The sequence below is a fragment of the Lepidochelys olivacea genome, assembly GCF_965140295.1.
Source record: "Lepidochelys olivacea isolate rLepOli2 genome assembly, chromosome: 14".
Taxonomy (NCBI): domain Eukaryota; kingdom Metazoa; phylum Chordata; order Testudines; family Cheloniidae; genus Lepidochelys; species Lepidochelys olivacea.
In genome coordinates, this window is record NC_140424.1 from 37,620,794 (window position 1) to 37,634,344 (window position 13,551).

General features: G+C 44.4%; 1 pseudogene across 1 annotated transcript in view; it reads right to left on the reverse strand.

Moving 5' to 3' along the window:
- Nucleotides 1-2,931: 2,931 nt before the first annotated feature.
- LOC311530305 (olfactory receptor 14A16-like) overlaps nt 2,932-13,551 on the reverse strand; it is a 29,255-nt pseudogene continuing 18,635 nt past the window's right edge. Inside the window, exon 2 of the transcript in view lies at nt 2,932-3,371. The product of the transcript in view is annotated as an olfactory receptor 14A16-like (transcript). The remainder of the gene's footprint in view (nt 3,372-13,551) is intronic.

Here is a 13,551-nt window from a genome sequence, read left to right on the forward strand (position 1 = left end):
CTTTCTTGTGTTTGTTTTAAACCTGCTACCTATTAATTTCATTCGGTGGCCCCTTGTTCTTGTATTATGAGACGGAGTAAATAACACTTCCTTATTTACTTTCTCTATACCACGCACGATTTTATAGACCTCTATCATATCCCCCCTTATTTGCCTCTTTTCCAAGATGAAAAGTCCCAGTCTTATTCATCTCACCTCACACGGAAGCCGTTCTATACCCCTAATAATTTTGGTTGCCCCTTTCTGAACCTTTTCCAGTTCCAATATATCTTTTTTGAGATGGGGTGACCACATCGGCACGCAGGATTCAAGGTGTAGTCATACCATGGATTTACGTAGAGGCAATATGATATTTTCTGTCTTATTATCTATCCCTTTCTTGATGATTCCCAACATTCTGTTTGCTTTTTTGACTGCCGCTGCACATTGAGTGGATGATTTCAGAGAACTATCCACAATGACTCCAAGATCTCTTTTTTGAGCGGTAACAGCTAATTTAAACCCCATCATTGTATATGTATAGTTAGGATTATGTTTTCCAATGTGCATTACTTTGCATGTATCAACATCAAATTTCTTTGGTCATTTTGTTGCCCAGTCACCCAGTTTTGAGAGATCCTTTTGTAGCTCTTCGCAGTCTGCCTGGGACTTAACTCTCTTCAGTAGTTTTGTATCATCTGCAAATTTTGCCACCTCACTGTTTACCCCTTTTTCCAGATCATTTATGAATATGTAAAATAGGACTGGGCCCAGAACAGATCCCAGGGAGACACCACTATTTAGCTCTCTCCATTCTGAAAACTAACCATTTATTCCTACCCTTTGTTTCCTATCTTTTAACTAGTTAACAATCCATGAAAGAGCTTTCCCTCTTATCCCATGACTGCTTATTTTGCTTAAGAGCCTTTGGTGAGGGACCTTGTCAAAGGCTTTCTCAAAATCTAAATACACTATATCCACTGGATCTCCTTTGTCCGCATGCTTGTTGACCGCCTCAAAGAATTCTAGTAGGTTGGTTAGGCGTGATTTCCCATTACAAAACCATGTTGACTATTTCCCAACAAATTATGTTCATCTAGGTGTCTCACAATTTTGTTCTTTAAGATAGTTTCAACCAATTTGTCCAGTACTGAAGTGAGGCTTACCAGCCTGTAGTTGCCAGGGTCATCTCTGGAGCCCTTTTTAAAAATTGGCGTCACATTAGCTTATTACTGTTTAGTTTATCAGTTTGTTGCAAAACCTCCTCTAATGACACCTCAATTTGGGACAGTTCCTCAGATCTGTCACCCAGAAAGAATGGCTCAGGTTTGGGAATCTCCCTCACATCCTCAACAGTGAAGACCGATGCAAAGAATTCATTTAATTTCTCTGCAATGGCTTTATCATCTTTGAGTGCTCCTTTAGCATCTCGATCATCCAGTGGACCCACTGGTTGTTTAGCAGGTTTTCTGCTTCTGATGTATTTAAAAAAAATGCTATTACTTTTGGAGTCTTTGGCTAGCTGTTCTTCACATTCTTTGTTGGTCTTTCTAGTTATATTTTTACACTTCCTTTGCCAATTTATGCTCTTTTCTATTTTCCTCATTAGGATTTATCTTCCACTTTTTAAAGGATGCCTTTTTGCCTCTCACTCTCTCTCTCCTCCCCAGCGCAAAGCTTCACTTTCCTGTTAGGTTCAGTTTTGCAGTGGGAACAATAAAGCAAGCACAGCACCCAGCTGTGTTTCCGTTAGCGATATCTGCGCCTGTGTGACTATCTCCTTCTCTGCTGGATACAGAACTAGAACAAGGGGCAGGGGGCCTGACAACCCCACATTCCCCTACCTTGTGTGTGTCAATATCAGAGGGCTCTCGATGCATCTATGGGTGTCCGATATGCCTCCTTCTCCCCCTTTTGTGATCTTGGGGGCTTTCTCCTTGCCTTTTGGCACGAGGGGGACTGAGTCTGTCTCCCTAATCACCACTCCCGATGTGTGCCAGGGTCTAGGGAATTGCTGCCCCTTGGGGTGTGAAGCTGGGAAGAGGCAAAGGGGGACATGAACCCACAACACACTGAACAGCCTGCTGGCACCTGGGTGACCGATATGAGTGGAGCAGTTCACACCTCTCCAAGCATTTGTTTCAGGCTGTACCATCTCCTGCAGGTGTTTCTCACTCCACTGAGAATAGCTCATTGAGATGAACAGGCCACTTCATCCCTCTCTGAGCCTGCATTACTGCAGATGGCTGTGTCCAGCTTTGCGCTGCGCTTACTGACAGATTTGGGTGTGAGGAGACGATGTGACGGGAACCCAGATTGGCCAAGCAATGCACAGAATACAGCTCCTTTCCAGTAAAATGTGATCATTCTTAAAAGCACCTTTTGCTTCACTCATCATCCGTATCCATGGCCACCTACAGCTGCCACAATGACCACTGACTCCAACCAACAAGCTTGCTTTCTCTTAAAAAACTAGGAAATAAAATGGTAACAAACTTCATTAACACAGAGTTAAGGTTTCCCAGTGACAGCTCATGCCTGTTCAGAAGGTCAAGTTCATAGAATCCCAGGAGATCATCTCATCCAACTGCTGCTCAAAGCAGGACCAAGCCCCAGTTTTTCCCCCGGATCCCTAAATGGCCCCCTCAAGGATTGAACTCACAACCCTGGGTTTAGCAGGCCATTGCTCAAACCACTGAGCTATCCCTCCCTTAAACTCATGCATCTCACAAAGAAATGCAGAATTGAATTAAATGCCCTCATAATGTAGATAGATAGATTCTTCTCTAATTCCCAGTAGAGTAACTCCACAGACTTCAGTGAACTTAGTCTGGATTATTACTACTGTGAAGACAACATTTTTGCATAAAAAGCCTGCACATCACATTCCCATGGAGACAATCATGTCATCGGTTGATTATATCGGTAAAGAAGCAAAGAATGAAAACATGGTCATGGGAGAAATCTGGAAATTTTATTCTTTTTGAATAACTTCCCCTCAGTCAGTTTCCTCAGGGCACCTTTGAGCTTGTTCCTCATGCTGTAGATGGCTGGATTCAGCACTGGAGGCACCACGGAATAGAGAACAGCCACCATGAGATCCAGAGCTGAGGCTGAGCTGGAGGTGGGTTTCAGGTAGGCAAAGGTGGCAATGCAAATGAAGAAGGAGACCACAATGAGGTGAGGGAGGCAGGTGGAGAAGGCTTTATGCCGGCCCTGCCCAGAGGGGATTCTCAGCACTGTTTTGAAGATGTGAACATATGACACAATTATAAAAGCAAAACATCTTAAGGCTAAGAACGAGAGAAAAGAAGTAACAACAACTTCACCGAGCTATGAGTCAGAGCAGGTGATCTTGAGCAGCTGGGGATTTCACAGAAGAACTGATCCACCTGTTGCCGTCACAAAAGGGTAATGCAAATATGTTCCCAGTCTGCGTAGTAGCAACGGGAATTCCACTGATCCATGCAATGGCTGCCATTTGGACACAAGCTCCCCTGTTCATTATAGTCTCATAGTTCAGTGGTTGGCAGACGGCGACATATCGGTCGTACGCCATGATGGTGAGAAAAGCAAAGTCAACCGAGGTGAAGAAAATGAAGAGAAAGACTTGGGCAATGCACCCAGAATAAGAAATCGACCTGGTGTTCAATAGGGAATTGGCCATGGACTTGGGGACGGAGACCGAGACAGATCCGAGATCTAGTATGGATCTAGTAAATTCATCAGGAAGAACTACATGGGGGTGTGAAGGTGGTGGTCGAGCACCACAAGGATGATAACAAGGAGATTTCCCACCAGGGCTGCCAGGTAAATCCCTAGAAACAGCAGAGTGTAAAATCTGCAGCTCCCGAACCTCAGACAATCCCAGGAAAAGGAACTCTGTCACGGTGGTTCGGTTAGACATTTGCTTTCTCAGTACATCATGGATTGCCTGTGGAAGGAAGGGCAAGGGTAATGGTCATGCTAGAGTCCTCCTGCCTCCTCACCTCTGACAATCACACCACTAATGAAGAGCATTGTCACACCAGTGTAAATTTCCACAGCTCCCTTACAGTCCAAGGATGACATCCGTTTCCTCCATCTGAGGATCTGGTCCAAGATGAGGCTTGATAAAATGCAGTGTAAATATGGAACAAGTTACAACCCAAACCCAACAATCTTAGGAATTATGGACATCCTATTGCTACAATGGAGAGCGAGTTTAGGAAAGAAGAGTAAGTCTATGTCTACGCCACGAGCTAGGGGAGTGATTCCCAGATCACATACACTACTTGCAATAGCTCGAGGATGGCTAGCACAAGTCTAAAACGTAGCATAGCCATGGCAGAAGGGGAAACTGTGCTGAATACAAAGCCCCAGGGCTCAGGTGGGCTTGTACTCAGCATGGCTACCACAGCCACCCTGCTATTTATGCTCCCCAAACTAGCCCACGAGTACAGGGATGCAAGCTGGTGAATCACAGCCCTAACTTGCTGAGTAGACATATCCTAAAAGAGTTTGGCTAATTTAACCTAGCACAATGCTGGCTGAGAGAGGTTATAATCACTCTCTATAAATACATTGAGGGGGTAAACCCCAGGGAGGAAGAAGAGCTATTGATGCTAAAGGACAATGTCGGCACAAGGAGGAGCGGGGATAAATTGGCCAGGAGTAAATTCAGCTTGAAAATGAGAAGAAAGTTTGTCCCCATCGGAGGAGGGACAATCTAGAGCAGCCTCCCAATAGGAGCCGTTGGGGACAGACAACTTAACTGGTGTTAACACGGAGCTGTGTCAGTTTAGGATGGAGGTTATATGACTGGGTTGCCAGTGAGAGCAGGGGATTGGACTCGGTGACCCAGGTCCCTTCCAGGCATTTCTTCTTTGGACAAACAGCAGGCTAACAACTTGGACAGGAAACTAGACTTCTAAACCAGCAGCACAGCCTGATCCCCTCTTCCAAGGGAAACAAAACACGGACATACCCCGCGCCCCGAGCGACAGCTCCTCTGTGATGATTCCACACCAAGTTCTGTGCAGAGACGGCCTGCTCCCTGCTGACAGATCGATTCATGGTCCCTGATACCTACAACACTTGTGTCTCTGTGTAAGGATGGGCTAGGAGCACCCCTCGGTTACTGCTGTGGTTTATCATTTCCCTCTCTATCTTCATGTGTGTGCTAGGCAGGACAGTGGCAATCAGGAGACTTGGTTTATGTTCTTATCTCTGCCACTGACCTTCTGCGTGACCTTGAGCAAGTTGCTTCCCCTTTCTGTGCCTCTCTTTCCTCTTCCCCCCTTTCTCTGCCTTGTCTACTAGGCCTGTGATCTCGGGTAGGGAGGGGCTGTGTTTTGCTGTGTGTATGTTCTGTGCACCAGTTTGCAACATTGCTGTTCAGCTGGCAGCAGTGTGGGACAGAGGATATGGGGCTGGAGAGGGAGATCTTGCTTCTGTCCCCCTTCATTTCCTCTGTGTCCTTGGGCAGGGTTGAGATAGACAGGCTTCAGGTGGCTGGTGCAACGCTGACTCTGAGTTTACAGGTGCTAGTGTGTACAAAACACAATCTGCAGGCTTTGCTGCTAACCTGTTTTTTTACCTTCCCATAACTATTTCTTTGAAACAGGAATAAACACGGTTGCAATAGAACAAACAGGTTTGAAATGGCTGTATTATTAAATATAAGAATAATGTTTCCCATCTTTGTTTAAAGCTCAATTTCCAACTAAAACTAAACAAAAATGTCCAGGGAAAGTTGCTGCTATACTTGAAACAAATTTTTAAAAAAACCACAAAACCTGAAAACCTCAATTTTCCTTTGTTGGCAATGTGACATTTTCACTTAACACTAGTATTTTGCTAAAAACAAACACGTCTGGTTGCCAAATCCTGAATCTTTTTCTGATTTTGGGGTATCTGATGCAAAGTCAAAGTTTTGCGCTGATTTTTTTTTTCCTGACTGGCTCTAGTTCTCTGACTTAATTGACAGCTAAAGCCTTAAAGGGTTCAAATGATCATTTATGTTTAAGGTCTTACATTTGTTCTGTATATTAATCCATGACTGTATTTAATTGAAATAGTGAATTTACTGTGCTAGTCTCTGTGGATTTTTCCCCAAACTTGTGATTTATCTCGGATCGACAGAGCATGGTAGTGTAGACCAGCCCTAAAACAGTTCAGATTGTAATTTCACATTTATGGTCTTAAATATTAATAGCCCATATTATGGAACTGAAATAGCAATCTTACTGTGCTGGTGTTTGTGGAATTTGTCTCAGCTTGTGATGCAGTCGATTCTCAGGCATCAGAATTGTTTGGACATTAGCTAGCTAGCACCTGTCACTGTGTTATCCAGCACTCCTTTGCTGTCCTCTTGCTGGATGTCCTGAGTTGCTGACAGTCTCTGCAGTTCCTAGCAGACCAGGATCTACTCCACGGATGGGTGCTTCCTGCTCCCCTCCTAGGGCAGGCTTGGCTGAGAGGCGATGGACTAAATGGGATCAGGGACTGAAAGCCCCTCCCAGCTCTAGAGCTGATCCCAGCTTGTTCAGGCTTCAGACACGGCCACAGCCCAGGATGTCCCTGCTCTGGGGCTAAAGAGCCGAATCTGGTCTCCAAGGCTGTGAGCCCAGCTCTGATCTCACCACAGGAACAAACCATCCTGACAACCTGCCCTAGTTGATCCTAACCCCACAAAGGTGAAACAGCACCCGCCCTGGATCTCTCATGATGGCAGCATCCCTGGAAGAATCCTTGTGTTGGAGACCCCAGGGCATGGCCACTAGTTAAGTCGAGGGGATGGAAAGCCATAAGGGTTGAGGAAGTCTCCTTGCTGAAGGCCTAAGGGCTTCTTTTTAACCCCCCTTAATAGAATTCAGGCCTGGCTGGTTGAGTAAGCTCTTTTGCTTTTAAAACAATGTTGCAGCCGCAGATAATGCCTCATAGTGTAAGGTTTGCTGACACCAAGCTAAAGATAATAGGAGATAGTTACAAGGCCAGACAGAATGTGCTGGTTGTTTAAGTTGCTAGGAATTCTTGTTTGAGGTTGCAGGAAATAAACATTGTTGTAATCCATATAAGGAAGGCAGAGTATTTGTGCAAAGTTTTAATTGGCTGATGTGTAGCGCAGTAGCATTAAGGAATATAAAAGTGTGTGTAATAACCTGCTCTGGTGTGCAGGATTTGAGATTCTCTTCTCCCTGTACCTTGTTTGCAGCTGCAAATAAATTTTTCTGCTTCTCCACCCCGTTGTGATTATTGAGTGAAACACACCAGGTAACGAAGCCCTGCTATTGTTTTGCCTCTCGGCACTGGGTGCCGGCAACAGCTTTTGGCGTCCCTGGGTGGGCAATGAGGCTGCAATTTAGCCTTGCCCGGATCCCTTCCGGAGGTCGAGGATTGCAGTGACAACCGACGCCCAGCGCGCACCGGTGAGTTCATTGGGGGCATCGGAGGAGACGCAGTTTGATCGACCCCGGAGGGCACAACGATGCAACGCACTCACATAGTCGAAAAGCAGCTGTGGGCGATGGTGGCGGAACCGGTCCCTTGGATAAAGTAGGAATCTTTTAAAATCTGGATTATATGCTCTGTTGGAACCTGGGGATGCCCAGAGTTACCCTGTAGGTATGGGACAGCAACAGAGCACGGGAGGTAGGGTACGGTGCACGCCCCTAAAGTGTATTTTAATAAATTGAAAGGTATTTGAATCAGATCCAATAACTAAGGCTAAATTGAAGAGATTTTGTACGGTTAACTGGCCTCAGTACCAATTAGAGGACCAGGAACAGTGGCCTCCCGGAGGATCACTAAATCATAATACAATCCTCCAGTTACTCCTGTTCTGTCAGCAAAGAGGGAAGTGGAATGAGCATTCGTATGCTTATTTGTTTATGACCTTGTGGTCTCATATTGATATTTTACGATGCTGTAATTTAACCCCGATTGGCCCGGTAGCAATTAATGTCAGTCCCCGGACCTCCACCCCAAATGTAATGGCAGATCCGGTGTCTCCTTCGGCCCTTACACCCGCACAGAGTGAGGCTCCTTCGGCCCCTACACCCACACAGAGCGTGTCCCCTTCGGCCCCTACACCCACACAGAGCAAGGCTCAAAGTAAGATTCCTAGTGAAGCTCATAGTGAGGTTCGAGCTCCATCTGCTGGACTATACCCTTTACTTACCGAGACTAAAATCGCCTGTAATGCAAGAGAAAGAACAAGCTGCTGCTACTATGCAGATCTATACTCATGCACCTTTTAATCCTATGGACCTGGCCGCTTTCAAAGCACAGGCTGGAAAATTTTCTATCAACCCAAGCAAGTTTGTATCGGTTTTTGAGGGATGTCTTAGCAGCTATAAGCCAGACTGCAATAATTGTAATGTCCTTCTGCGAACATTATTGACTGAGGTTGAACGAGAACAGGTCATAGCTAAAGCAAGGGAGGAAGCAAAGAGGCAATATGACCAGGACCGTAACAATATCCCGACCCCAGATGATCAGGTTCCTATAAAGGATCCTAGGTGGGACCCAAATGACAATCAGGCTATGACCCACCTCACCTCCTATAAGGAGCTGCTAATGTATGGACTCCGTCACGCAGCTGTCAGACAGAATAATTGAATGTTTAAATTGTATGTAATGATCAGTGGGTCAGAGAAGTGCCCAATGCAGAGAGAGTACCCCAGAGTGGGGACACCCTAGCCCCTGTGCACAGCAGGGTTGGGGGTCGAGCCCCCCAGGAATCCTAGGCCAAGCCTTGTTGGTGTTACGAGGATTCTGCCAGACAGGAGAGTGGAAGGGGAGTCCTCAAGAGCAGGGAGGCCTCTGGGTAAAGGAAGTGGGAGCGAAGACTCGGATCCTTTCGCTAGCCCACTTCACCAGGGTAGTGCAGAAGCCAGGAAAGTTCCCCACAATAGCGGGACTATTCCCCCACTTACAAATATAGTAGTCTAGTATCATATGGCTCAGTCTTTTTACTCATCCACTTTTTCTTGTTAGTTGCATTTCTCATAGGATTAGTTAGCAAGATAGGTTAATTAATTCAGTCTTTATGTTTCTATTTCTAATGTCACAAGTTACACTTAAATTCTTTTTGGTTGCATTTTCTCAGAAGCCTGACATAAAAGTGAACTTTTAAACTGAGCTGCTCTACCTTTTTTATCATTGTCACAGGGTCCGCACAGGTTTCCCCTTTCTCTCCCCTGTGCCCTGTGCTGAGGCTGGCAAAATAAGAGTCCTCACACCTTCTTCTGGTGTTTCACCCTTGTGCTTTTATTTACAGTGCAGTCCTGTCATAAATCTAAAGGGAAGGGTAACCACCTTTCTGTAAACAGTGCTATAAAATCCATCCTGGCCAGAGGCAAAATCCTTTCACCTGTAAAGGGTTAAGAAGCTAAGGTAATCGCACTGGCACCTGACCCAAAATGACCAAGAAGGGGACAAGATACTTTCAAATCTGGAGTGGGGGGGGAAGGCTTTTGTCTGTCTGTGTGATACCTTTGCTGAGAACAGATCAAGGATGCAAGCCCTCCAAGTCCTGTAAAGTTAGTAAGTAATCTAGCTAGAAAATGCATTAGGTTTTCTTTGTTTTGGCTTGTAAATTCGCTGTGCTGGAGGGAATGTGTATTCCTGGTTTTGTGTCTTTTTGTAACTTAAGGTTTTGCCTAGAGGGATTCTCTATGTTTTGTATCTGACTGCTGTGAGATTATCTTCCATTCTAATCTTACAGAGTGTTTCTTTTACCTTTGTTTTCTTCTTCTAATAAAATTATTTTTTTTTTAAGAATCTGATGGGATTTTTAGGGTCCTAAGAAACCCAAGCTGGTCTGTGCTCAACTTGTTTATTCTCAAGCCTCCCCAGCAAAGGAGGTATAAGGGCTTGGTGGGATAGCTGGGGGAAGAGGAACTCCAAGTGGTCCTTTTCACTGGTTCTTTGTTAAAGCACTTGGTGGTGGCAGCATACCCTAGTCCAAGGGCAAAGATTTTGTCTCTTGGGAAAGTTTTAACCAAAGCTGGTAGAAATAAGCTTAGGGGTTTTTTTCATGCAGGTCCCCACATCTGTACCCCAGAGTTCAGAGTGGGGAAGGAACCTTGACAAATCCCCTTTATCCCCCAACAGTTATCCCCTTTCTAACCCGTTCCAGGGTCTCCTGGCCTATGAGGCACCCTTCCTCTGGTGAGGAGACAGAGCTGTAGCCTCCTGTCCCCTCCCAGGCTAGCCTCCTGACTGAGCTTTCTCCAGGGCTTTTATAACCCTTCCCTTCCTCAGCCCAGCTGCCGCTACTTACCTACCAGAAAGCAGGGCTTAGCCACCATTTTGGCAGGGCATTCAAGGGGTTTTACCCCTGCCCTGCCACAATCATGAAAGACATATAAGGTATCTTTTTTATTGAAATTAGAATATAAAGTGAAAAATATTATCATACATTTTCCAGTACTTTGCAGAGATAAAAATAAAAAGTACAAAATAAAAATTAAATTAGTCTTTTGGCTTTCCTTTTCTTCCCCCTGTTCTCCTTTTCTCTTTCTTTTTTCATTAGAATAAGGAGAGAAGTAAAAAAAGAGAAAAATGGGACAGAAGTAGTAAAAAACAACGAAAGGAAACAAATGTGTTCCACCGTGAAAACTAATTTGTCAAGAAAAATAGATAGAGAGCCTGGTAAAAAAGCATAGGTGATGTCAAGTCCACAAGGTCAACCAATTTAGAAATGTGGTAGGCAATTCTAAAGTGAAGGGTTTTTTCTACAATTGGCAAGCCCGCAGCCTTACAAGTTACAACTCTATTTTTCTCTATTCTATCTACTCTAAGTTGTACAGATGGATCTATTCTACTAGTAGAGTTGGGTCTGTTCTATTGTATTTTGAACTAGTACAGGATGGTCTATTCTAATCTAAACTAGTCCAGGTGGGTCTATTGTATTCTGTTCAAAATTGATATTGAACTACCCAGTGAAATTAGGAAATAGACTATTTTAATTGAGATGTTTATACCACTGCCATAATCAATTACCATGTTTCTGTTGAGCTAGAATGCTGAAATGTGGGGACATTAATTGGCTGCTGAGGCCAAAATGAGATCAAATTTAAAGTTGACTTTTCAATCAGAGGTCATCTAAAGCTCATCAGTATTTTCTTCTCCCCCTTCTTCTTTCCACTACATCCAAGTCACTTCCTGGACCTGGCATAACCCCAAGAAGTCTTGACTACCCCTCTCCAGCTCTAACCCTAGAGTCAGGTTTATGTCTCAGAGTCAAGAAGAGAAGCCAGGGGTCAGGAAGCAGGGCCTGCAGCAGAGCGAGTCTCCAGGCAGCCCCATCAGTACAGCTGGCCGGCAGCAGGGTGCCTGATTAGCTACGCCACCTGATTGGCTGCAGAGGCCAGCAGGCTGGCTGCAGAGGCCAGCAGCTGGAGCAACTCACTAGCCTTGCCATGCTCATGCTCACCACTGAGCCTGCTTATGTGTTACCTTGTTCCTGCTGCTCCTGCCTCACACCCAGACTTGCCTCTGTCCTACCCCGCCTTGAACCCCTTGTTGCCTGCTACCCGGCTCACTCCAGTTCCTGCCCTCTGTGTTGACCCCTGGCTTTGGCGCCGAACTACTGATGCTTGCCCCGATCTACTGATGCTTGCCCCGATCACTAGATGTCATGCCTGCTCAGACCACTAGGCTAGAACACCCTCCTCCGGGTGGGCTGACACCAGGAGACTTGGGATTTCCTTTCTTTGAAGGCTAGACAAATACCCAAGTCATCCCATTTCCCAAGTATCCTCCTCATGTCCTAAGTCTTGGAGCACTGGGGAAATTCCAGAAGACTGGAAGAAAGCTAATGTTGTGCCAAGGGTAAATGGGATGATCTGGGAAATTATAGGCCTGTCAGCCTGCCATTGATCTTGGGCAAAATAATGGAGTGGCTGATACTGGACTCAATTACTAAAGAATTAAAGGAGGATAATGTAATTAATGCAAATCAACATGGGTTTATGCAAAAGAGATCCCATCAAACTAACTTGATCTCTTTTTCTAAAGTGATTACAAGTTTGTCTGATACAGGTAATAATCTTGACCTAATATACTTAGTCTTCTCTCAGGCGTTTGACTTGGTACCTCACAACATTTTGATTCAAAAACAAGTAGGATACAAAATTAGCATGGCACATGGTAAATGGATTAAAAAATGGCTAAGTGAAAGGCCTCAAAATGTAACTGTAAATGGGGAACTGTCATTGGGCAAGTGTGTTTCCACTGGAGTCCCACAGGGAACAATTCTGGGGTCAACAGTATTTAATATTTTTATTAAAGGAAGGATAGATAAAATCTGAAAGGAAAGATAAAATCATCACTGGTAAAGTTTGCAGATGACCCACAATTTTGGGGAGTGGTAAATAATGAAAAGGACAGGTCACTGATTCAGAGCAATCTGGATTGCTAGGTAAATTGGGCACAAGCAAATAATATTCATTTTAGCACAGGCCAAACGTAAATGTATACATCAAGGAATAAAGAATATAGGCTGCACTTAAAGGATGGGGAAGTCTATTCTGGGAAGCAGGGACTCTGAAAAGGATTTGGGGGTCATGGTGGATAATGAGCAGAATATAAGAGCCTAGTGTGACACTCTGGCCAAAACAGCTAATGCGATCCTGGGATGAATAAACAGGGGAATCTAAAGCACTTATTCAACCACTGCTAGACTACAGAGTCCAGTTTTGGTGCCACAATTGAGGAAAGATGTTAAAAAATTTGGAGAGGGTTCAGAGAAGGGCCATTAGAATGATTAAAGGATTAGAAAACATATCTCTTAGTGATGAAGCCAAAGAGCTCAGTCCATTTAGTTTAAGAAAAAGAAGGATAAGGGGTGACTTGATTACAGGCTACGTAAGTATCTACACAGGGAACAAATATTTAATAATGGGCTCTTCAATGTAGCTGAAAAAGTTCTGACGTCATTAAATGTCTGAAAGTTGAAGCTAGACAAATTGAGAGTGAAAATAAGGTGTAAATTTTTAACTGTGAGAGTCATTAACCTTTGGGATAAAATACATGCTGTAAGAATTATTTGGGGGAAATTGTCTGGGCTCTGTTATACAGGAGGTCAGGCTAGATGATCACAATGGTCTCCTATGCCCTTGGAATCTATGAGTCTCTGAAGTCCAGTAAACTTTGTAAATTTCCAAAGACTATTGAGTTTGGGTGGCTAATGATAAACATGAAGCAAATGAAACACTAAATGAACTTATTAATGATTGCCCTTGTGACAGAATCCCCAAAGCTGTGAAGTAGCATCTTCTTGATCAGGCCCGGATCAAGCTCAAGGGGATTTCAGAGAGTCTTTGCTGTTAGTACCAGTCTTAGCACATGGGTCAGATATGGTATAAGGGGGAGATTTCTGGGGCTTTCTCCTCTTTCGAATAAGATTCCCTTCCCCTGCCTGTTCAAAGAGCAAAGATCAGCCTTGAAATGTGACTTCCCCTGGCCATCCTCAATTGTTAGGATATAAGTATTCAGGCCTGTCTGTAAAGGCCTATACTCTAAGAATTTAGGTGTATTCTTATCACTTAGCTAGTTATAGAGGTATAAAAGAAAGAAAGAAAG